The following is a 23,224-nucleotide window of genomic DNA, read 5'->3' as shown; positions in this document are numbered from 1 at the left end:
GTCAGCTTCCCGTTCTATGTGTGCGATCTTTATCTTACGGAACAGCTAGGTGTGCGGATAAAAATAAAATATCTTTCAGTGACCTGTTTCTAACGCCTCCTTGTCCGTCCGGCTTCAGGAGCAACCAACGAGTGAAAAAGACGCCGGAGGCGCCTCTTTGAAGGCATCAAGAACGACACCGTGACTGTGCTTAGGATTTCTCAACGGTGGTGCACTGTTAGAAAAACTCCTGTCAAAGTATGGGACACATACATGCTAACCTTGTTGCCACAATATGTACTGTATTACCGGACTACAGCACATGTTCCATACTTCTTTAGTACGGGACATGTTGTTGTTGTATGGGCAGCCACAATAAGTTACATACACCATCATCACGGAACAAGTAGTGTATGCTACAGGAAATGTACCATCATGGCACACAGCAGCACATGTTCGGTTGAAAGCCATGCTAGAACATGTACCATTTTTACGAAGTACATCACATCCCAGGTAGCACACCATGTCGGCCGATACTGGGATTACGTCGGCCAGTACCGGGAGCTGTACGGCGGATCCCGGCCAGGGACGCCGGTGAGAAACCGACGCCGGCCGATATCGGGGACTCGTTGTCTAAAATGGCCAGCACCAGCCGGAAAGTTCCCGATACCGGCTGACATCGTTTTCTTGCTGTAGTCACCGGCCAGTCTAGCCATGGAGTTTCCGGTGACTGGCCGACATCGTTTTCTTGCTGTAGTCACCGGCCAGTTTAGCCATGGAGTTTCCGGTGACTGGCCGATATCGTTTTCTTGCTGTAGTCACTGGCCAGTCTAGCCATGGAGTTTCCGGTGACTGGCCGACATCGTTTTCTTGCTGTAGTCAGCGGCCAGCCTAGCCGTGGAGTCTCCGCTGACTGGCCGACATCGTTTTCTTTCTGTTATCACCGGCCAGTTCAGCCTCTCAGTTTTCGGTGACTGGCCGACATCGTTTTTTCGCTGCTTTCACAGGCCATTCGAGCCATGCAAGTTTTGATATGTAACCGACATGGCTTTTTCGCTGATATGGAAACTATATGATGGTTACAAATGACCGTTAGGTTGGGCATGTCTTCAATATGCTAAAAGGTGACACCTAATATTATCCTTGGCCTAGTATTAACGCCGCGTCATCCTTAAACCAGTTAACAAAGGCTTATTTCAGTTTTGTTAAAAAAGACGGGATCAAATATGGCTTTGGAATGAAAATTTAATTTGGTTTACATCTATTAATTTTTTAGAGAGCAGCTCTTAGGCGCCCGTTTCCGGCTTGAGCGGCATCGCCGTCGCAGTCGCCGTCGGCGTAACCGCGCGTTGCATTATGGGAAACGTTTTATAATGACGGCGTGTGTGACGTCACGAGGGTCCCGCGCGTTGCATTATGGGAAGCGTCCCATGATGCAACGCGCGGTCGGCGACGGCGACGCCAACATCGCCGTCGGCGTAACCGCGCGTTGGGTTATGGGAAACGTCCCATAATGCAACGCGCCGTCTCATTTGTGACCCGCGCATTGCATTATGGGAAGCGTCTCATGACCCAACGCGGGCCGGCGACGCCAACGTCGCCGTCGGCGTAACTACGCGTTGAGTCATGGGAAACGCCCATAATGCAATGTGCAGCCGCATTCGTGACCCGCGCATTGCATTATGGGACGTTTCCTATAATGACGTCACAATTGACGTCACGTGTGACGTCACAAGGGTCCCGCACGTTGCATTATGAAAAAAGTCCAATGATGCAACGCGCGGGTCACTCGTGACATGCGCGTTGCATCGTGGCGGCGAAACTTGCTTTCGATGAGTTGGGCATTTTTACTGCGGCACTGCGCTTCCGTAAAAATTTCCACATGTTCTCAACGACAAGTCTCAGGGCTTACACAGGGTTTTAAAGAGTTTCTTCAACGAATGACTACGAACGAGTAGAAAACGTGTCTTCAGCATGTTGCCGCCAGCCTCCGCAACGCTCCAAAAACGCGATTTTTCAACATGCAAAATCGCCGATCGGTGGCTTCACTCTGGCGCTGCAGCTGCAGCGACCAAGGGGGGATGCGCGATCCAGCCCTTCGCCCAGGCAGATGCCGAGTGCTCCGCCCAAGCGGTCGTTGAGAGGTCGGCCTCAGTAAGCGATCCACCCAGTTGCACGCGCTGCCACCGCTTTCATAGCGTCTGCCCTCGCTTTTTAACGGTTTCGGTTCCCATTGCTAGTTGCTGAAAGCATGAAGTTCTGATCGGAACTTCATGCTTTGACAAAAATGTTGATTGTTACTACTTTATTAACAGTGACCCCGACGTTGAGGCAGTATTTATTTTTCCTTACAGTTATATAAACCCGATGAAGACAAGTACTTTTGTACGAGCCGCAGGATGCAATAGACCCTTTGCAAAAATCCCAAAAGCCCGCGCGCGCCGCGCTTCAAATAATGGGAGTCCTCGGTACGCCCCTCCTCCGGCTTCCACGTGTCATACGCGAGCAGGCACCGGTTACCACGGCAACAAAGCAGCCGAGTTAGGCCGCTGGTTGGGCGAGCGACGATTCGACGGCTGCCCCTTTCGTATCCCTCTCCTTTGTACCGGTTCTGCCGTCTGCTGCACCAACGCTTTGTCGAACCTGGTCGAAACCTGCCATGGTTACGGTGCAAACTAGATGGATTTGGTGACACTTCAATACGTGAAGGCAAGTTCCGACGAATAACGTATTGGAATGAGTTCACCTGTCGCGATGCCTTTACGCTGCCACAGATGCGGTACGCCGGCAACGACGTACGACTCGGCGGGATGGCTGCAACGGCTGCTGGCCGTAGCTGCCGGGACGCGCGCGCAGTCGCGGAGGCGCAACGAGAAAGCGCGTGCGCGTGATCTGTACCGAGGGTTCCCAAAATTTCCTGCCGTCGTGGCGCTGTACGTTTTGCAAAGGGTCTATTAAGCTATACCAAACACGTATGCCGTAAAGCGACCGTCATCTCCGAAGGCGAGTTCTATCTGAGGGGAATTTGTCGTATTGTCTTCTAGCAAACGACATACCTAGCTCTTCATCCGAATAGGTGCGCACAACGTCTTCGACGTAACGCCATATCTTGGGCCTCTTCGCTGGCAAGGCGAATGAGTCGGCAAAGACGAGGACGAGTGACGACGAGGCAGCCGAGAACGGCTGCCTCGTCGTCACTCGAGCTGGAGCCAAGCTGGTATCTTCGTCGCTGTCGCTGATTTCGCTGCTACTGCGTTTTCTTAGACCTCCTGAAATTAACTGCAGCGATGTCAGCGCCGCAGTATGCTCGAGCCAGTCGGTCATGGCAAGAGGAACGAAAGCAAGCACAGCAAGAGAGGCCACCCAGCAATCGAAACAAAAAAACAGCGAAACTCCTTCATTCCCCCGCGGCAACGTTGATAACGAAACTGAAATGTTGCGAGTGACTACAGATCGTACTCCCCCGAAAAAGGCTGCGCGGAGTACTACTCCGGGTCCGAGCGGTCTGTCCGAGGAAGACACAGTTCAGGCGCCACATTCGTTTCTTACATCTTTCTACATGATCATAATCGAAACATCACGTGCACCCTATATTCAACCAGAAAGGGTCACTACATTTAACTCTTACGCGCTTATTAAAACCAGATCTGCTTCTCGCTACCACTGCTAGGGGATTCTATGGACTACTTCCATAAACCCCTGCGTGCAACACGGCGCACGTTGCTCTTTGGAAAGTAGTTGGCCAGGGAGGAGAGTGGCATGGTTTCGGTTTCGATCGGCAGCGTGGACTATTAACGGCCGTGATCTCACGTTTTTTGGTCACGAGAGCATCATTTTTGGTTTCTAAACTAACCTAAATGGCCAGACCTCGAGTCTATAGCACAAGCCCGAGACGTATAGCTTGTCTTCACACATGCTTGTTGCATTTTTGTACACTATCGAGCCTTTCTGTTTGCGTTTCGAGATATATGTGAACGAGCCAGTGCTGGAAATCTCGACGCTGCGTAGCTTGGGTATCTTGCTTGTGTACGAGTCAACAAGCTGTAACGACCAATAAGTTTGCATACATCAAACTCGCACCTTTACAGCTGGTCAGGAAGTTTGTTTTGTGCGTCCATAGACGAAATATTATTTTTTGCAACTACTCTTTTTCTTAATACGCCTAAGTACGTGAGGTAAAACTTGGAGGCGCCATTGAAAAGCTCAATTTGAACACACATCTTATCTCTTATCTGTACTGACCCGCAGCACTGCACGAAGCTAAGTCCCCACCCGCTTGCATTCCACTAATATTCAACATCGCGTACGCACATAAAATTTTTCTGCAATCATATAGGCACATTCCCACACACAAACCGTTTTAAGAAAGCAAAAGTCGAGCAATTGTGTGAAGAATGTCGCACCGTTCGCCGGAAGTGCGTCGGACGGGCGTGAACCTCTATGCGGTGTGCCAAAGGAACGAAATTATTCAAAGCGCATTTGACGGTTGCTAATGGCCGTAATATTTATATGTTTGCTTTCTTCCTGGCTGAGTATGCCGAGATAATTTCAAACACACCGTTCAGACACAGATGTTGGGAGTCAGTAAAAGCTCGTCCAAAAAGGCTTAGCGAAGAGTAGGAGACGCTTGTTAGAACCTCTGCCGTAGCTAGCCGACCTCAGCGTTTGCGAAAACTTAATTTCCTATCAGCGTAAAATTTGAGTGGGCGATATATGATGACACGAGGAAGACTTCATAGTAATTTGTGTGCAAGGAAATTGCCCCAGTTTTCGTTTTGTTTCGTTCGAGAATGAATGTATTGTACATTCGTGAAAAGTCAGATAATCGAAAACTCAAGCGGCGCATTCGGTCACGGCGTGATAGCATGAAAGGAAGCTGCTCAATCGAAACCGAAACTGAGTGGCCAACTAGTTCCCAGAGGGCACTTCGTCGAAACGTCGTGTATTTCTTCGTGTCCGCATTTTCTTTTTTTTTTTTTTTTTATATAGAGGAGCACAGTAGCACAATTATATATTTGCGACTTCGTGTTTAGACTAGAACAGACCTCATAAAGCATCGAGCCAGCTGTTGATAGACTTTGCTAGAAAGCCGATCCAGCATCCAATCCAAAGCCGGACAAGGTGAGCAAACACAAATGGCGAGCGGGACGTTGGCGTGGTTCGCGGCATGGTTCAGGTACGGTGGCTCCAGGGTTGAAAAATTGTATGTGACCGTGGTGGCGAGTGAAAGCGCTGCATGCAAATCTATGCGAGGCAGAAGTCGCTCGAAGTTACCGCCTGTGCTTTGATTTTGATGTTCGTGTTCTGTCGGCTTCGTCGTATGTAGGCCTAGTGAACCAACTTCCGCTCAACAACGCTTGCTGGTGCTTGACTCGACGGTGGTGACGGCCCTTCGCCGTATCCCGACGATCGTTTCGTCGGCATGTGCCGCAAGACGGAGTAGCCGTCAAGTAAGAGAAAGTACGAGCAGCAGGAAAGGGATGCGGCCGCGTATTATTTCGTAGTGGCGAGCGGCGGCACTTTTCTGTTTACGTTCGCGCACGTTTTTGCATCGGCTTCTGCCCGTTCGTAGTGTAGATGCCCTTTGCCTTTCGTTGCATCGCGCTGTTTCCACGCTTCGAGTGCACCTTCGGGGCTCCCGGCCGAGTATGGACGAGTGTCGCGCCGCTAGCCCGGCGAGACGGCGATCGGTCGGCGTTGCCTCCGTGTGTTGTTGTAAGCGTTGAAGTAAAATTAAGGGGGGGGGGGGGGGGATAGAGTCAATCGTGTACGCGCGCTAGGCGCATTTGTCACTGACTTGGGGTAGGGTGAGGGGAGAAAAGTGGGGGAGAAGATAAAAGTAGGAGTCGGGCGTCAGGAGCGTCGTCTCACCGCGCCGCTAGCTCGTCATCCCATCGTCGCGCTTAATCCGTGAGTGAGTGAGTGTGTGTGTGTGTGTGTGTGGGGGGGGGGGGGGGGGGTTTAAGCACTGGTGGCTGGCACCGCGCGGTGTCCGGTGATCAAGGCGGTCTCCGGGGGCGACCGCGCCGTGTTGGTGGAGGCATGCTAGCTCGCCGAGACGCTGCTGGCGGGGCATCGGTTTGTGCCGTCCGCGAGACGCTTGTCCGTTATTTTATTTATCCTTGCATCAGGTTTTAGATTATGACGGTAACCTTGCACTGTTTGCCATACTTCGCAAAGTTGTAACAATTTTTCTGCAGGCGACTCCTAGAGCCGCTCGTCAAATTTTGCGGCACGCAATACAACTTCTTTTTTTTTTTTTTTCGACACAACATTTTTTTTGCATTATAACTTAGCGGTATATCGAAACTTTCTGCTCGTAGCGCAATCGCACCAATGCTGAAAAATTCCGCACGTACTGGCTAACCGTCATCATCGTAAGCTCGGCTCGTTTTTCCGAGTTCACATCAAACAAAACTAGGTTCCATCTATGAAAATATGGTGTACCGTTAAATACCGGGCAAGCGCGCACTCAAACTTTGGAAATAATCGCAAAAAAATGGGGGATGGGTGCTTGTCCGGTCGTCAATTTTACATATAAATGTACTGTGCGTATTTCCTCAGATCTCACAAATTTGGTAATGGGCGCTTAATGTGGAATGGTCGGATGCACGGTATTCTACGGCATGTCCAGGCAGTTAGCGGCATCCTACGCCTTGGTAAGCACAACCGCGCGTTGTGAAGTCCACCACCGGCATGGCACAGGGCCCCGTCCTTACCTAGCGTGTCGTCTTATGCAAGGAATGTATACTTCGTTCGCCCCTAAGCTGAGACTAGAATCTCCGCCTTCAGTGCGAGCTTGCTGGCTTCTGCAGTGCTTTGGTTGCGCGTGCCTGCGTGATCGCACTTGTGTTAGCAAGGGCAGAAAGCTTGCGTTGAAGGCGGAGCTTCTAGTCTCAGCTTAAAAATGAACGGAGAATAGTCGAAACGCCATTGCCATTGCTTGAAAAACTGGATGTAAATAAGCTATTTGCACGAAACCTCGGTATCACGAAACCGTTGCAATTAAAAAGCTACAAAGCATGGTGTAAACAGACCTTTACGCGAAATGAGCACCGTTTTCCCCTTTTACTGCTACTTTTATTACTTGGCGTTACCGGAATACGACGCCGTCGTGTTTCATTGTGGCCGTGCATGGGGATATAGCCATGGAGTTATTATAATATATGCTAAAGGTTGCGAAGACCTGACAGTGTGAAGTAACTTGAATGAACATCATGTCTGACCACGCCTTTTATTCTAGTGAGGAGGAGTACTGTTCATCGAAGAGAATGACGAAATAACGGTGGCGCCCGTCCCTCTGTTGTGGTTCGACGTGAGCAGACTTGGACGTTGTTCAACTACTCTACTCAAACTACTGTAGTTTAACTACTTTTTCGAGTAACTTGATAACTTTCAATTACAACTTGATTTGGGTAATTAGTAGTTTAATTTAACTACTTTTTTCAGGTAACTTCTACTCAAATTACTAACTACTTTCGAAATTATATAGTGCTAATTTTGTCCATCATGAAAGTTTGAGCGCAGAACTTAATAAGACGCCGGCAGATAAAGTGGCATTCCCGAACAAGGGGCCCCCTTGTTCGGGAAGGCGTCCTTGGGCCAAGGTGGCGACGAGGAGCCAAAATATAACACCGGCACGCACGAACGCAGGAAGAGATGCTTAACAAGCCTTGGTTGGGTATTGACCTAATCCGGTAATGCACGCAGGCGCCGCGTTTCCAGCTGCAACACTGAAAGACGGGGACACTCCGAGAGTTGTTGTTTTCGTGTTGTCTGTCTTTAGTGAGTTCTGACTCAAGCGGTAGGTTCCACGGGAGGCGCCACTGGAATGACCTCGCAGCTGGGCGCCTGTTCCTATGGTCGCCTTGTCGTCAGCGCATACGCCTTTGCAAAGCCGGACTCCCCCGCGCACAAACCCCGGCACGGATAATCCGTTCTTCGGAGCACGTTCCCGCTTCAATGCTTGTTCACGTAATCCTTCGCGTCCTTCCGACCATCCATGCCTGGGGACCTCCTCTTTGTTAAAAACGATTTACTTGTCAGGCGTGTCAGGCGCATCAGAATATTGTAGTCGCCGGTAAGGATTGCGAGTTACCCTTGGGAGATCATTTTGTGGGACCCGGCGTCAGCGGCGAAGTATACTACTTTTCATCTTCTGTTAAACCAAAACAATTTTTTTCAGTAGCGTAGCGCTAGCACTACAACGGGACGCGCAGTCGTCCGGATGATCTCATCGTCGTGGTGCGAGACTTGAACCCTTGACGGTCTGGTGCACTCGCTCAGCGTACTCTCAGAACGACGTCGGAATAAAGAGGGGCCAGTCATAACAATCTCAACTTGACGAAGAAAAAAGAAAAAAAAAGGAGGAAAGGAGAAACACGTGAGGTTTGACTCTACCCGAGGCAAACCTCACGTGTTTAGTCATGGACACCTAAGATGCCGACACTCGCTTACCTTACCCGACCCTGCACAGCCTGTTTCTCAAATTCAACGCTGCCGTTCCATCCAGCCCGTCGGTAGAACGTCTATTTAGCTTGGCTGGGGACGTCCTTAAAAGGAAAAGGGGAAAACTCTCCTATCAAGAACTTTGCAAGTCAATTGCTTCTGCGAGCGAATAAACTATTTTGGCGAAAACGCAAGCCATAAATAGACTGCATTTATTTCAGGCTCGCAGGGTTTTTCATTGATCAAAACTGATGTTCATTTTGCTACCACAAAAATATAAAAAAAGTAACTTCGACAGTAACTTCAAAGTAACTCGCTACTTTTTACAGTAGTTAGTAGTTTACTCAATTACTATTACAAATGCGTAATTTCTACTCTACTCCAATTACTTTTGGCGTCGATACTCAGTAACTTAACTTAACTACCTTTTTTGAGTAATTTGTACATGTCTGGACGTGAGTATGAAACAACGGCGTGAGGCCAAGCAAAATGTTTGGGGCGGACATCTTGTCTCGTGTGCGAGCGGGCCGAGCACCAGACCCTGACTGGCCTTCGTTCAGAGCATCAAGTTTGCAGAAATGCAGTAAGTATTATTTTGTACTGTTCCTTTTCACCTAAAGTCGTGATAATTTTCTAGCACACGTTTTTGATCTGCCCTCTGTTAGCATGCTTGACCAGATTAGCTTGCGTGCAGTTGCTCAATTTAGTTAGCTCCATAATCTTCGTAGTGACACATGCACAATTACAGTAGTGACCGAGTCCTTCAATACGCTACTGGTCACAAAACTTTCTCGTAATGCTTTGGGAAAGCATTGCATGCTGCCAAGAACGGCCGTGGTGCTGTCCTACTCTTTAGAGGTTCGACGGACAGCGTAGAGGCTTGTTTTTAGGTGCAGCAAGTTCGCTTCAGCGCCGTGCTGTGCAGCTTCTGTTTGTATCTTGAAATGTTGTACTAATGGCCCGATTTTGGTGTTTTGTGAGATTGAGATCTCGGCAGGCTTGTACTGAGGGAGCTGACCTTTCTTTTACAGACACGTCGCCTGCTAACGTGAGTAAAGAGGGAGGGCTTGTCTGCCCTAGAGTGTCATTTGCTGCGGGAAACAAGACGCCGTTGCGTCGTCTGCTACCAGGACCGAAGAAAGGTGGATCATCTGTTACACGCTGTATGCTGCAAGTGAAACGATAGAAAAAAAAGTTGCATTGGGAACTTCTGCTATTTAACAAGGGGCGCAATTGATGACCTGTGCTTTACTTGGAAGTGCCAATTCATTCTAAAGCGTCATATGCCTAGGTGCGATGTATCATGTGATTACAGAGCAGCCGCTTGCAGCCAATTTCGTTTTCTATACCAGGGCAAGTGTTCTTAACGGGATTCTCTCCCATTCTTAGACGGTTGATAGTTAAAAAAAAGGCCGTCCTGAAAGCCCAGAAAATGGCAGTTGCAACAAGGGTGCAGGCACCAAGCTAGGCCTAATAGGCACGGACCTATATATCAGATTTTTAAACTGGTGCTTATCGCAGCCAAGCGCAGCGCGTCTCGCGTGCGTCGCCGACGAATCAGTATTTTTATTTCCTTTGATTGTCAAAAAACATCATAAAACTTTGTGGGAGCATTCATTTTGACCATACAAGCCAAAACTGTGACGTTCTGAAAATTGGGGCCGTGTCTCCTTTTCAGAAAGTTTATTTGATTAACACATTTTTTTTATTACATTTATGAATATTGCATACAAATTATAATGTCTCTTAAATTTTTACAAAAATTTGAAACACTCACTGTGTCTGGCAACTGTTCCAAAGCTACCCAAACCATCCGAAACACCTGAAGGTTCAAGCGTTCTTCTGAAACTTCCCGAAACCCAAGTTTCTGAAAAAGTTTCTTCGCATCATCAGTGCATAATGTTGATCAGCAAAATGGATAATGCTTTCTTATGCCTTGGTTATCTTGCAGCCTTCGACGCTCAGCTGCTTAGGCCGTGATAGACCTGGACATCCAGAATGGGCACCTACAGCAGCAGAACAGGGAACTGCAAGTCTGTTGGGCAGGTGCTCGGGCATGTGGTGTCTTTCAAGCACCAGTGAGAGCAGGCGAGGCCTGGGGAACAGGTGACGCCCCAGGACCTGGCCAGGCCTGAACCACCCGAGCTGTTCATGATGCCTCTCCGCAAAAACATGGAACAGCTTAGTGCTGCAGAAGCGCAGCTGAAGAACTTCACCAACAGGACACTGCCGGTATTTATGTGTCCTCTTTTTCACAATATTGACGGGTATAAGGCTGCGATTCTTACTTTGTGGTTTAAATTGGGTTATCTGAAGATTTATGCAAATGGGGTTGAAATGTGGACTGAAACCTTTTACCGTAATATTTCAAATGGATGCCCACCCAAACTATGTTTTAAACACAGTCAGTGGCAAATTAAAAATGAGTAAGTTGCCGTCCCTTCATTACGGGCCTTCTGTTATTTATAACAGCAGAGTGCATGCACAGCCAATGCACATCGGAAGGCTATTTATTGTAAGGGGTACCCTTAAACTGAACCCTGCGATAGAATTGTGTCAAGGTGACGCAACGCCAGTTGCACGTTTTGCAAGTCAGCTTTAGTAGCCTGCGTAAAGTTTTTGCAATTGTTAAACTGCGTTTCATAGAGGCTACTAAAGGGAGAAATGATGGACGGTGGCCACCAAAAATTAAATATTTGTGCATCTTTACATTTTTGAACAGTTCTTTCCACCCGAAGGTCGTGTAGACAAGAGGCCTTCATGTGCATCCTCATTGAACGGCATTTTAAGTCTTTTTCAACTGCCGCTTCTTGAAATATTTTTAAGTAAAACATTTCACAACGGGGGAAGTAAAATCGCCCAACACATTTGCCTTTGGGTGCTTACAATATGTCGGCCTGCAAATAATCATAAATCATGCTGATTTGCTACGACACTTCTGCCCGTTTTATCCTTAGAAGTTAAATTCCGCACCTGCAACAACTCTCGCCGTGAGTATGTGTGTGGAGCACGCACAAACCTGCCTGCGTGCTTTTTGTGTTTAATGCTTGCTTGACAGAAGGATCGAGATGCTGTAGTATATTATGGGCTTCTTTTGGTTTTGTTCCTGTTCTCACTTGAGGCTATAGTCAAGAGATCTAAATATTTAGGGCGATGAATTCATTTGCACTTTCGGCATCTGCTACAGAAGTAAAGGTACATGCTTGAAAATAACTTTTAGCCTGGTCTAAAATCGCTTTTGAGCGTGCCCACCATATGCGTATGCCCAAACAAATTTGTAAGGGGTTGCCGATAAATCTTAATTCCATCTTTACTTTACATTAGTAGTGCATTTCCAAAATGAGATGTTAACCAGTCCTAACCGAAGGTCACCCTATGAGAGGAAATCAAATTTTCCAAGGTGAAAGAGTAACTGTCATTGCATCCGCTACTCTATTCAGGGGGTGTGAGTGCATGCGTAGCTGTGTCTCCAGGCATAGCATACGGTAGTCGCACAAGCGATTATTACACGAGGCGAGCTTGAGCTGAGTAAGTTGGTTCATTGGCCTACAGGGCCACCACTGAGTCAGCACTAAACAAAAATATGGAAAGGTAACTACTCATACTGTGCTACTGTTGCCATTTTTTGCAACTATGATGACGGTTTTGGTCAATTCCTGCCTTTTTATGCCTTTTTCAATTCCAGTCTTCGTAAAGTCATAAAATAGGTGATAAATTTGCAGGGTGACTAACCGGCAGCTAGACTAAGCTTTAACAAAGTCAAGATGCGCAGGGTCTTGAATGCACTGTTTTGAGAACCACATACATTATTAAAATTACTGAGTGGATGCTGATGGGCAAAGAGGATCCATCAAAACGTTTGCACAATTTGAACGTTGCAACGAATTTGACTGACTATTGAGATTTAGCAGAGTATGGAGGGAAATATTTTAATCTTTCTGGTTTCGTCTAAGACAAGTAGAGTTGCCATATGTTCTAATATTTTTTATTCTCTCTCTAGTAAATATTGTAAAATTTTGATGCATGTATAGTGTGGCTTGCTGCATTTACCTGGGCATTCACATTCTCTTACTTGAGACATGTTCATACTATTGTATCTGCATATAAATAACTTTATTGACATATTGAGAACACATTTTGTCTTTCTAGGAGGGGCAGCTCGTGTCTCTAGGAGACAGCAAGAACCTGCAGTACGTGGTGCGAGAGATGGTGGGACGCCTGTTCTCAAAGCAAGTCCAGGAGCAGTTCTCCGGCCCTTCTGGGCTACCAAGGAAAGTCAAGGTTCAAGGACGCCATGATGTGTAAGGTGGTCATCGGTAATGCATATTCTTTACTAGCTATTAAATTGATGGTATCTCTATTGGAGCTCAATAGACGAGCACAATCTTTGAAATATGTTGACAAAGGGAAACTGAAACACTTCTGGACAAAAAAACGAGTTATAGGTGATTTCTGGCGTTTTTTTGTCCTGTGAATCTGAATATCGCTTTCGTTTTCCCCGAAGGTGTAACTAGACGCGAGAAAACACGAAAAACCTCAGAGCAGCCGTGACGTCGTACTAGGTTCTTTGGGGCACCAAGCATGTGTCGCTCGTGTGGGCGGCGCGTGCAATTGCAAGCTTGCTAGTTGTATTTTTCCACACTGACGCCAGTTGTGGCGTCTATTTCTGACCTTTTTTCAAAGTCAAGAAAAAGGTCAGAAATAAATTTTACAAATTTATTTCTGACCTTTTTACAAATTCAATTTTCCGAAAACTCCCAGCATGACGTCACGTCCCGGGAAGGAGGGGCTTCAGCTGTACTTTAGAAATTAATTTCTGCTTCTCCATGCACCAGATTGAAAAAATAAACTCGATATTCGTGATAATGGAGGCCATATCAAGACGATTTTGGTGTTCTTCCTGAAATACAGAACAGCTTCAGTTTCCCGTTAAGTCTTGCAATATGCAAAATTTAAGTCGTCAATTCCCGTCGTTTTTTTTTTTTTTTAATTAATTTGACTTGCATTCTTTATTATGAATATCTCCTGTGTTAGCATTCTCGGAACCTTCATACTGAAAAGCAGCGTTTTGAAGGAACTGTGAAAAAAGGTTTTTGTTGGTCTTGTTTTGTTATCCTGTTAGTTTCCAGGTTGAAAATCTAATGACGACCATTTAGAGGCCTTGGCCTGTAGAGTGTCAGTTGGGGAAGTTTTGCTCTCTTTTTTTAGCCACTCATCTCTGCACCCCACCCCGTCTCGCCCCCCCATTTCAGATTAATAGGATGTTGCGTGAAATAGCCATATGCCTCCGTAGAATCTGCACCTTAGCGTGGTAGCCAAACCCACAATCTCCACCTCTGTGGTGCTCTCTTTCTGTCACCTTTGAATTGCAGGCTAGGTGAGGGACCCATATTTACACAAAGGAAACGCTCGCAAACTGCAGTGTTTGAACAGCACCTTGTGTGTAGCTAATATGCAAGATATTGGCTTCCCCTATCCCTCAACTAATCTGTGTGATCTGACAACTCTCTTTACAGGTGCCATACAAAGTCGCACTCGTGCAGCGTGGACACGGTGCAGAAGTGGCTGACGGGCAGGGAGGCGGGCAAGGGCAATAGAGTTAAAAAGACGGACACTCCACTGGTGGTTCCAACCGCCTTTGACGATGAGGGACACTCTGGCTGAGGAGCCAGCTGCTATGGATGCACGAGTCACAATAAAGAATGTCACGGTAAAAAACATTTTGTATGTTCCCTTCTTGTACTACCCACAATATGCATCTGGGCGACAGATGAATGGGACATGTCGTCTCAACGAGTATACAGTAATTGCCATGAGTATACTGTATGGAGAAAGTCAGTTGTTCACACAGAATTGTTTCTTAAAATTGCACAAATACTAAACCGGCTTTTTTCAGTTCAAGTCCAAAAAACATGTTAAAAACGGTCAGCACCTATAAAAGATATGAAAACCAATAATATGGTTTGGACTGAAAAATTTAGCATTTCCACGTTTAAGTCAATTTGATCTACTGAGAAGTTGGCTGTTAAAAAATGCAGTAGGATGTCATTCCTGGGCTTTAAAGCCTGACACAGCTAGCATTCTGCTGGTTCTATGCTGGGTACACTGAATGACGCATACGCTGGTGATCCGCAATTTCGCAGGCACTGACCCGCAATTACGCTGGCACTGATCTGTTTTTACGCTGGGACTAATCCGCAATTGGACTGGCTCTGACTTGGAATCACGCTGGCACACTGATGGTTTCCTACCGTACCACCGGTTCCATGCCGGGGATCTGTGTCGGGAGCTCGCTGGGAACATCCCGTATTCCCGGCATCCCGGTTTCCCAATAAGGTCCCGGTACCGGCCGGATTCCGGCATTGGGCCCGGCCAATGTCGCCCCTTGGGGCGTTTCCGGTACTGGCCGGTATCGCTATCCCGGCAGGCCAATACCGCCCCATCCCCAACCCGGCGTGTTGTGCTACTTGGGATGTTCCAATGTGTCCAAAATGACACAGGTTGCATTTCTTTTACTTACTGAAAAAGTTCAGTCTTGTTTGTGATAGTACTCGCCCCATTTTATGTTCCTACCGCTATTCACGAGTACATCCGGGCTTTGTATGTCACATGCCAAGCTTCCCCTTGAAAAAAGCTGATATGTGACATACAAAACGGGGATGTCCTGACAGTTTGCAGGTGCAACTTGATGCAAGTCTTTGTAACATAAAATTACCTGCAATGCGGAAATGTTCCCCAAACTTGTATGGAAAATTTGAACTGTCGTTTCTAATGCGAGCACTATCCTGAAAACAGAACAATGAATCTGTGACATATATACTCAATAGAACAGCCAAGAATGCTATGAGAAAGTGCTCGCATGCTACGTCAAGTTTAGAGAGCATTGTACATGTAGGGTCGGGGATAAAGGCATATAAACATTTGTAAACATCCTTATGAAACTAAGTTCACGCTTGGTCCTTTTGGTTTCAAACCATAGCAACGGAACCATTGCGAAGAAGACTGAACAGTTTGCTGCTTCAAAAAAATTTACATTTATTTTTCTTTTAAATGACTAGAACACATACACAATAAAAAAACATTTCATGCCGCAAATATATTTGGGGTAGCTCAGCCATCAAAAAAGTATCAAAGTGAGCAGTCTGCTAAAGAAAAATGTCACAAAAAATTATGCTGATATTCTACACCTCGAAAAGAACCATACTGGCCTATGACAACAAATAGTGATATTAACAATCGAAAAAAAAATTAATTTAAACAAGCACCGAAGTTTCTTTCCACTTCTTTTGGAACTTTGAGAACTCTCGGAGGGCTCCCTGCGCCTTCAGACGCACCAGAGCAACTTTTCTTCAAAACTGCCGGGACCCCTCCTGTGGGTTCATTGCCACAAGTTGCCTGAAAGAAAGAGCAATTAAATAATGGGCGGGATTATTTAGAGAAGATGTCTAACAGAAGCTAAGGAGTTCCTAACTCCTTCTTTAACTTTTCTATCGGTTAGTAATCCAATCTGAACGAATTCTAAATTTTGTCTATAGTATACTTTCAAGCCGAGACAAACGCCCTTAATCTGGACAGTCCGTGCACACACCATGAGCCTCCAAGTCTGATCCTTGCTTCAAGACAAATTTTTATTGTACAAAAAAAAAAAAAGTTTCACCCCACTGGCCTCAGTTCTCAGTAATAACTGGGAACATTTCGGAACTTGCGTGAGCACACAACGCTATGACATTCTACAACGCGAGACGGAGGCTACAAAGGAGGACAAACACATCCATATCAATTGAGATCTATGTCTTCGTAGCCTCCATCCCGGGTTGTAGAATGTCATTAACCAGCTCGCCTGCCAAGTAACGTTGTACACAACAATACTTCGGTTAAAAAAGGAATTCATAGTATCAGTCAATGCAATATTACAAAAAAGCTTGCCTGGAGTGCTTAAGCAGAATATTGTGGTTAATATTAGAACACTGAACATTCATGTCTTTTGGTTCGTATTACTTATTCTAACTGATGAGCATAGCCCGGTCACAGGTATATTTATGTGCCCCTGCAGAACAAGGGCCCATGCATTTGCAGCCGAGTGATACTAAGGCGGGCTAACATATAAGTTGCACGTGCACATACGTACCGTAGGATGCATAAGTTCTAGTATTGGTTCTATATGACAATATATCTGCATACCAGATTCATATTGATTCTTTCATTATATTGCAACGTAATAATATGATTTAAAAAGAAACGGTCCTCCTCAGCAGGTCACGCAGTTACTGCAGCACATCCAATTAATGTGAGTAACGAATTCTAAAGCGAATTGCGAATTGCCAAGCGAATTGTAAATAAGGGTGTCTAGAAAGCAGCACATTAACATTAGACCTTTGTCTTTCTTAGTGTAAAGTTTCAACAAAAACATGGTTCAACATGTTCCAGGTTGCTATTGAAGGTGCCAAACAAACACAAACCCTAAGGCTAATATTCTGCTCTACAAAACATTTTTTTCCAAATTGCTGTCGGAAGTTAGACACTTTGCTTGATGTAATTGCCAATGCCTCAGCGACAGTGTGACCAAGCTGAATGAAACCCTTAATATTTACATGGGAATACTGCAATACGTTCGAGGAATCGTTATGCGTCTGCTATGCTGTTTTTTCTTTTTTTTTTCTTTACAGATTTGTTTAAAGAAAAGCCATGAAAGCTACACTTATGCGGTTTGTGCGAGTGAGTTAAACGCCCAGGGGGACATTACCGGGGTGGCTAATCTTCGCGATAAGCCGGCTAATTAATTGAAATTCGTTAATTATATTTTAATTAGTGAAAGTAGTCGTATGGTTCCAATTAGATATTTGCTGAGCGTCGTTCAAAACCCCTGGATCAGTAATTTTTAGAAAGACTGAGCGCGTGAAAAGCGCAACAGTGCGCTAAAGTTACTACTCGTGGAGCAGGTACAAGGCTGGGGCTAGCTAAGAGACGGAAAAATCGCGCGGGCGCCTTACCGCAACCGATAGCCTCGTGCTCCACAAGTGGTAACTTTATTGTACTACTACACTTCTCACGCGCTGAAAGTCTTTCTGAAAATGACTCATTTAATGGTTTTCAATAACACTCAGCAAGTTTTTGATGGGAACCATATGTCTATTTTCACCAATTAAAAAGTTAACAAATTTTAATTAATTAGCCAATTTATTGCAAAGATTAGCCACCCACACAATGTTCCCCTGGGCGTATAAATCACTCGCACAAACCGCATAAGTGTAGCTTTCATGGCTTTCTTTAAACAAATCTGTAAGAATAAAAAAAAATCCTGTATATGTACAGTACTCAGCAAAGGAACACGCGACTGTATTACCTCTTAACATTACATCAATCTATGACGTAGCGCACAAAATTGTTGCATTAAGTGCCATGCTATAGTTGCCTATCGGCCACCAAAAAGTTAACACTTTTATGAGGTAATGAACAGTTTGTGTGTTCCTACAAGTTTCGGAAGCATTGCACATTGCCAACGGAAAACAGTATTTGAACTTCTTGACTAGTACCCTATACTGTAAACGACTTATTTTTCGCGGGCTCGATATTTCGCGATTGGGGTAAAAGTTGAAGATTTGGAATAATTCGGGCGGGTTCTAATTTTCGCGATGCGGCGGGATCTCAATATAGACTCCAATGTGTTTACATTTTACCAGAATCGTTCCCGGGACCTATTTTTTTTTTAATTGCAGGCGATTCGGGAAAATTAGTATCTTGCGAAAAATAAGTCGTCTACAGTCTTCGAAATCTCTAATTCTGAGCCAAATTGGCTTTGCCGGAAATACGTTGAGGAGCACACGACCATTCAAAGGTATGCCAAACTGCTTAGGTTGTTGACAAGGACACGATAACAGATTAGGTACATAATTTATTGCTAACGGCTTTTTATGTCATTAACACCGTCAAAAATTACTTATCAGTTATTGCTGCTTCCCAGACAAAAATAAATCGCCTATTTATTTCTTCATGAAATGCAATATCCACTTGACAATTCCACCACTTGAAGGAATTAGAACTGTCCATACTATACATTTTTCCAAAGCAAATTCAAAGTGCACATTTTCATAACTGAAAGGCACATTCATAGTTACCTCTAAACGAACTTCAACGCTGCTGGCACAGCAGGGTACTTTAGGTTGAGACCACACTATGTGGCGTACATCAGCTCCATATCAGAGAGGAAGCTGACGCCTTCGAAGCACCTGGTGCCATCCAGTGGCAATCGAAGATGCTTTTGCCTGAAAAAAGTCGATCTTTTTAGTCATAAAGGAACGCTGAACCAAACGCTTATGATTGCAACTGTGTTTGAGAGCATTAATACCTAGGACTTTGGGAGTTATACTATTTTCAAACATGGCACACCTTTTAAGTGTTTAACTGGGGAGGAGATTTTCAGTTTCTTCCGGTTAGCATGTATACCCATGAGTTTTATCGCTTTATTCTGGTGATATGTATAGTATCTTCCTTTAATTCACAAGGCAAAACCGCACTCCGTTGCGGTGAACGAACTTGATACGCGATGAAAACAAGTCAAATCCCATCCTTAAAAAAAAAAGGAACTTGACACACAAAACCTATTTACAATTCACGAGCATGCTCATGAATGTGCGAGGCTGCATGCACAATGCGCGAGTCTGGTCGCATATTCACGAGCAAGCTCGTGAATTGCTAGGTTGGTTAGGCCATGATGGGCGAAAAAATTTGTTTGAGGGCTCTGCAGTAATTTGTACTGGCAGAGCAAAGCTCTGCCACTATGGCCGAATTCGGGTCGTCCAATGAAAGAACATTAACGCGCGTCGTGCGTACAGAAACTTCCGGTAGAGCTGCACGACGTCGTGCGTGTAGCATTACTCTACATAAAAAGGGTGTCCTTCAGGCCATAAGCGGGAGTTCACTCTGAGCATGCGCAGCGTTCAGAGAGCTCCAATGTGGCGTCCAGTGATTACCACCTATTACAATAGAGGTTTCGACTCGACCGGGGTAATTTCGAACTATATCCGTCTATCAGTAGCCCGAGTTATTTCGGAAATAGCAGTCCCGGAAAAATGGCATCAATTTAGTCCACAACACACCTGGAGTGACGGAGCATCCGCGGCGCCCACACGAGTATTAGCAAGACGATGATTGATTACTGGCACAGCGCGGATAAGTTTACTGGGCGGCTCCAAATATCGCACGATAATGCATTGCTATTCCTAAGATGCAAAAGCCTGCATTATATCTCTGCATCAAGCAGGTGACACCTTTATTTGACCGCATATTCGGAAAGCTGCCAAGAACGCTCACACGGTCGAGCAGCTGGGGAACGTAATGCTCCACTATGCTTTCAGACGCATAAAAAAAATTAAAAACAAGCTCCGTTTATCGAACGCTGTATTGAGAATATATTACGCCAGGGGTGGCCAAACTGCGGTTCGCGAGCCGCATGCGGCTCTTTGCGTGTTAAAGTGCGGCTCGCGGCTGCCTCCCCTACCCACTCCCCACCCCCCCGCCCGCCCCCCCCCCCCCCCCCACACACACACACACTTCCCCGCCTCCCTCCCGGTCACACGAGCACTTCCCCAAAAAGAGAAATGAAACGCGTTTTAAATTGAGACAGGCTGCGGTTTGGTAGTAGTGTGCTACTGCTACCTTACGTACTGTTGGACTGTTTTTGACTCAGATAGATTGAAAGTAGTTCGAGTTTCGTTTATTGCTCCAGACCAAAAATTGCCGCCGGACCCCCCTCCGCGGCTTTCTGAAAGTTCGTGGTTTCGTTTGCGGCACTGGGGCCGGGTCAGCCTGGCCACCCCTGTATTACGCTTTCAACCTTAGGAATATACTTCGTTCCTTAAAACATAAGTGACCAATGTTCACGTCTTCTAATACGATCCTCCCTCATTCTCCAATTGCCCCATTCCCCTCCCCGATCAAGCGCTGAACTTTGAACCATCTGAGGTTGAAGTTGGCGGCAAATTTAGTTCAATTCGACGCGCCTAGGTCACTGTAAAAGGGTTGATAACTGGGCTAGTTGGTAGTTAGACATTTGAACGGTATTAGCGCACACGTATGAGGAAGAGAGAAGAGACAGAAAAAAGCGCTACTCACAACTGTATTTACACAGATGAAGAAAAGGAAGAACCTCGTCAAGATCCCCATAAAGATGAAAAAGGAAGAGGAAGCAGGAATATAAAACAGGAATATAAAACACAAAGTGGGGTGTTCCCTCGCGCGCACAGGCTTGAGACACTGGTTCTTTGATTAAACACCAAAACCTTTGTTGGCCTTTTCGTTGCCGTGGTGCAGCGTGTGTTTGCATCAGTCTTCGCTCGCGCAGGGTCACCCTTGTCAGAGGGGAAGACGAACAACTCATCCGTGGACGGCTGCCGCTGGGTCGTCGTGCCTGATGTCTCGCGGCACCCATGACTCATGCGAGTTCTGCATTGTCCGTGTTAAAAAGTCTGTTTCCTTGCTTGCTAAGGCTACCGATGCCACACCAATGCATTTAGTAGCTGCGGATATGATGTAGAAGGCTTCCACCACCTCGCGGGTCATTTTATCCTTGTGCCTCTCTAGGGTTATTGTTTCCCCGAACAGCGGTTTGCAATTGCACTCTTTGCAATGTGTTGTGAGATGGCCTCCCACTGTGGCTCTCAGAGAATAATCATGCTCGCGAAGTCGGTCATTAAGACACCTGCCTGTTTGACCTACGTAGATCTTGCCGCACGAGAGTGGAATCTTATATACCACGCCTGAAGTGCACGGAACAAAAGGTTTAGCATGTTTTTTTGTGCACCTGTGTCTTGTGGCACCCTCGGCTAGCGAGTTGACTATAGAGCAAATTTTGCTCATTTTTTTGCAGGGCTGAAAATACCACTCGGACCCTATACCGACTTGCCACGTTCTTTAAATTGTGTGACGTCTTGTAGAGGTACGGGGTTACCACAGGTCTTGTCTTTCCTACATCTGGTTTGTTGGCCTTTTCCAACAAGGTGTCCGCTACATTAGCCAGTAGTGGTAACGGATAGCTGGCTTTTCTGAGTCTTTCAACCTGCATCGAGAAGCTGGCTCCCTCTTCCTCCTTTTTCATCTTTATGGGGATCTTGACCAGGTTCTTCCTTTTATTCATCTTTGTAAATACAGTTGTGAGTAGCGCTCTTTTCTGTCTCTTCTCTCTTCCTCATACGTGTGCGCTAATACCGTTCAAACGCTTAAAGGGGCCATGAAACGAATTTTATGTTGAGATGAATGATTTTAAATTGGGACTTTACTAATCGTATATCGTTTAGTTGGCCAAAAGAAAGATGCTAGGAAGTCAAAAGCCAGCTTTTCGGTACGAACATTTGAAAATATAGCGGACTATTTTGTACCTTCTTGCCTTCGAAAGCTCTCCGCCTTTTCACTATGATACATCCGCGGTTCCAAAAGCGCGTCACCAGCGCAAAACTGATGTCAGCAGAGCCCAGCTCACGGATGGGACACGAGAACTGCGTCACTCGGACGTATGCGCTCGTCAACAATCAATCCGTCGACGAATATTTGGATTCGCGTTCGTGGCCAATGAGTGCCCTGACGGAACTTATTGTGACTGGGGAATGACAAGTTCTATGGTGTCCATAAAAAAGCACGGTGGAAGCTAGGAGCCATCGCACCGGTGCCGAAGGAATGTCACGACCACGTGATTTCACAATTCGCATTTGAGTTGAGGATGAAAGCTAAGGAGGAAGAAGTAGGAAAATCGTTTCATGACCCCCTTAAGTCACGCATGTCGACAGCGGCTTGGCATAATAATGCGGGAATATTGCGGAAACCGTGCTCTCCTAGTGCCCAACTACTAAGTAGGGTCGGGCAGTATGCCGCCCCGAATCAGGAACTATAAAAGGCCTAGCTTTATGCGGCTGGGAAGACGAGACGCTGCACGATGGGCATCCCGAACTTGGAATATACGACACCTTTAGAGATAGTAAACTAACACTGCGTTAGGAACGACTTAACGTATACGTACCTTGGAAGCGAAGCCGTCTACGCACCTTAGAACGCCGCTAACGATGCGACAACAACATCAAACTCGCCTTCCAAACGGGTAGCAGCACTCCGCAGCCCCCGGGCCCACGCCGGCCGGCAGCGGCTTGCGCATGCGCGGGAGAGAGATGTCTTCCTGCGCGCGGCGTAACTCGGCTCACGGGTGCTGTACTTCCGCGGTCTGAGAGAGTTCCATAAAAATTGCTGGATATCCGGCACTTTTGGGCGCGTTCAATTCGCTTATACCAGTTGAACCGACTATAGACTGTAATCTTGTAAGGCTTTTCGTATTGATACGGATAAGCTCATACTTATCGCTTAAATAGCACATTTCAATGCATATGGTACAGTTCCCGTTTTTGAAAGAAAACAACTCATTATATGCGTTTCCAGAAAACGGGACATGTTCTGTTCGGTTTTTCCACGTAGATTGATGGAATTTTCTAACAGTGTGGATGTTGGTCGCGTGTTCATGGTTTTCGCTGAGCGTTCCAATGACAGACTGTGTGCGTGTGTCAGTGTTCGTGTGGTGCACCTGGTAGGTTTTATTTGTCGAACTACAGTACTTCTAGGAATTTTACCAGCGGCATTTAGGGTGCCTTGAAAGATATTTTTGGAGGCAAAAACCTCGTTTGTGCCTATTTGGTCGGATTGCTTTTGTCTACGGCTGTGCAAATTGTTTCACTGGTGTAAACCCTGTGAAATAAAGGCATGGCACTTGCAGGTACATATGTACCATCCCTTTTAATGTTAACAAATCTTCCAGCTATTG

This window comes from Ixodes scapularis, unplaced genomic scaffold (genome assembly GCF_016920785.2).
Source record: "Ixodes scapularis isolate PalLabHiFi unplaced genomic scaffold, ASM1692078v2 PGA_scaffold4__175_contigs__length_147842914, whole genome shotgun sequence".
NCBI classification, from domain to species: Eukaryota; Metazoa; Arthropoda; class Arachnida; order Ixodida; family Ixodidae; genus Ixodes; species Ixodes scapularis.
The sequence above is the reverse complement of the archived record's forward strand: the minus strand, read 5'-3'. Positions refer to the sequence as shown.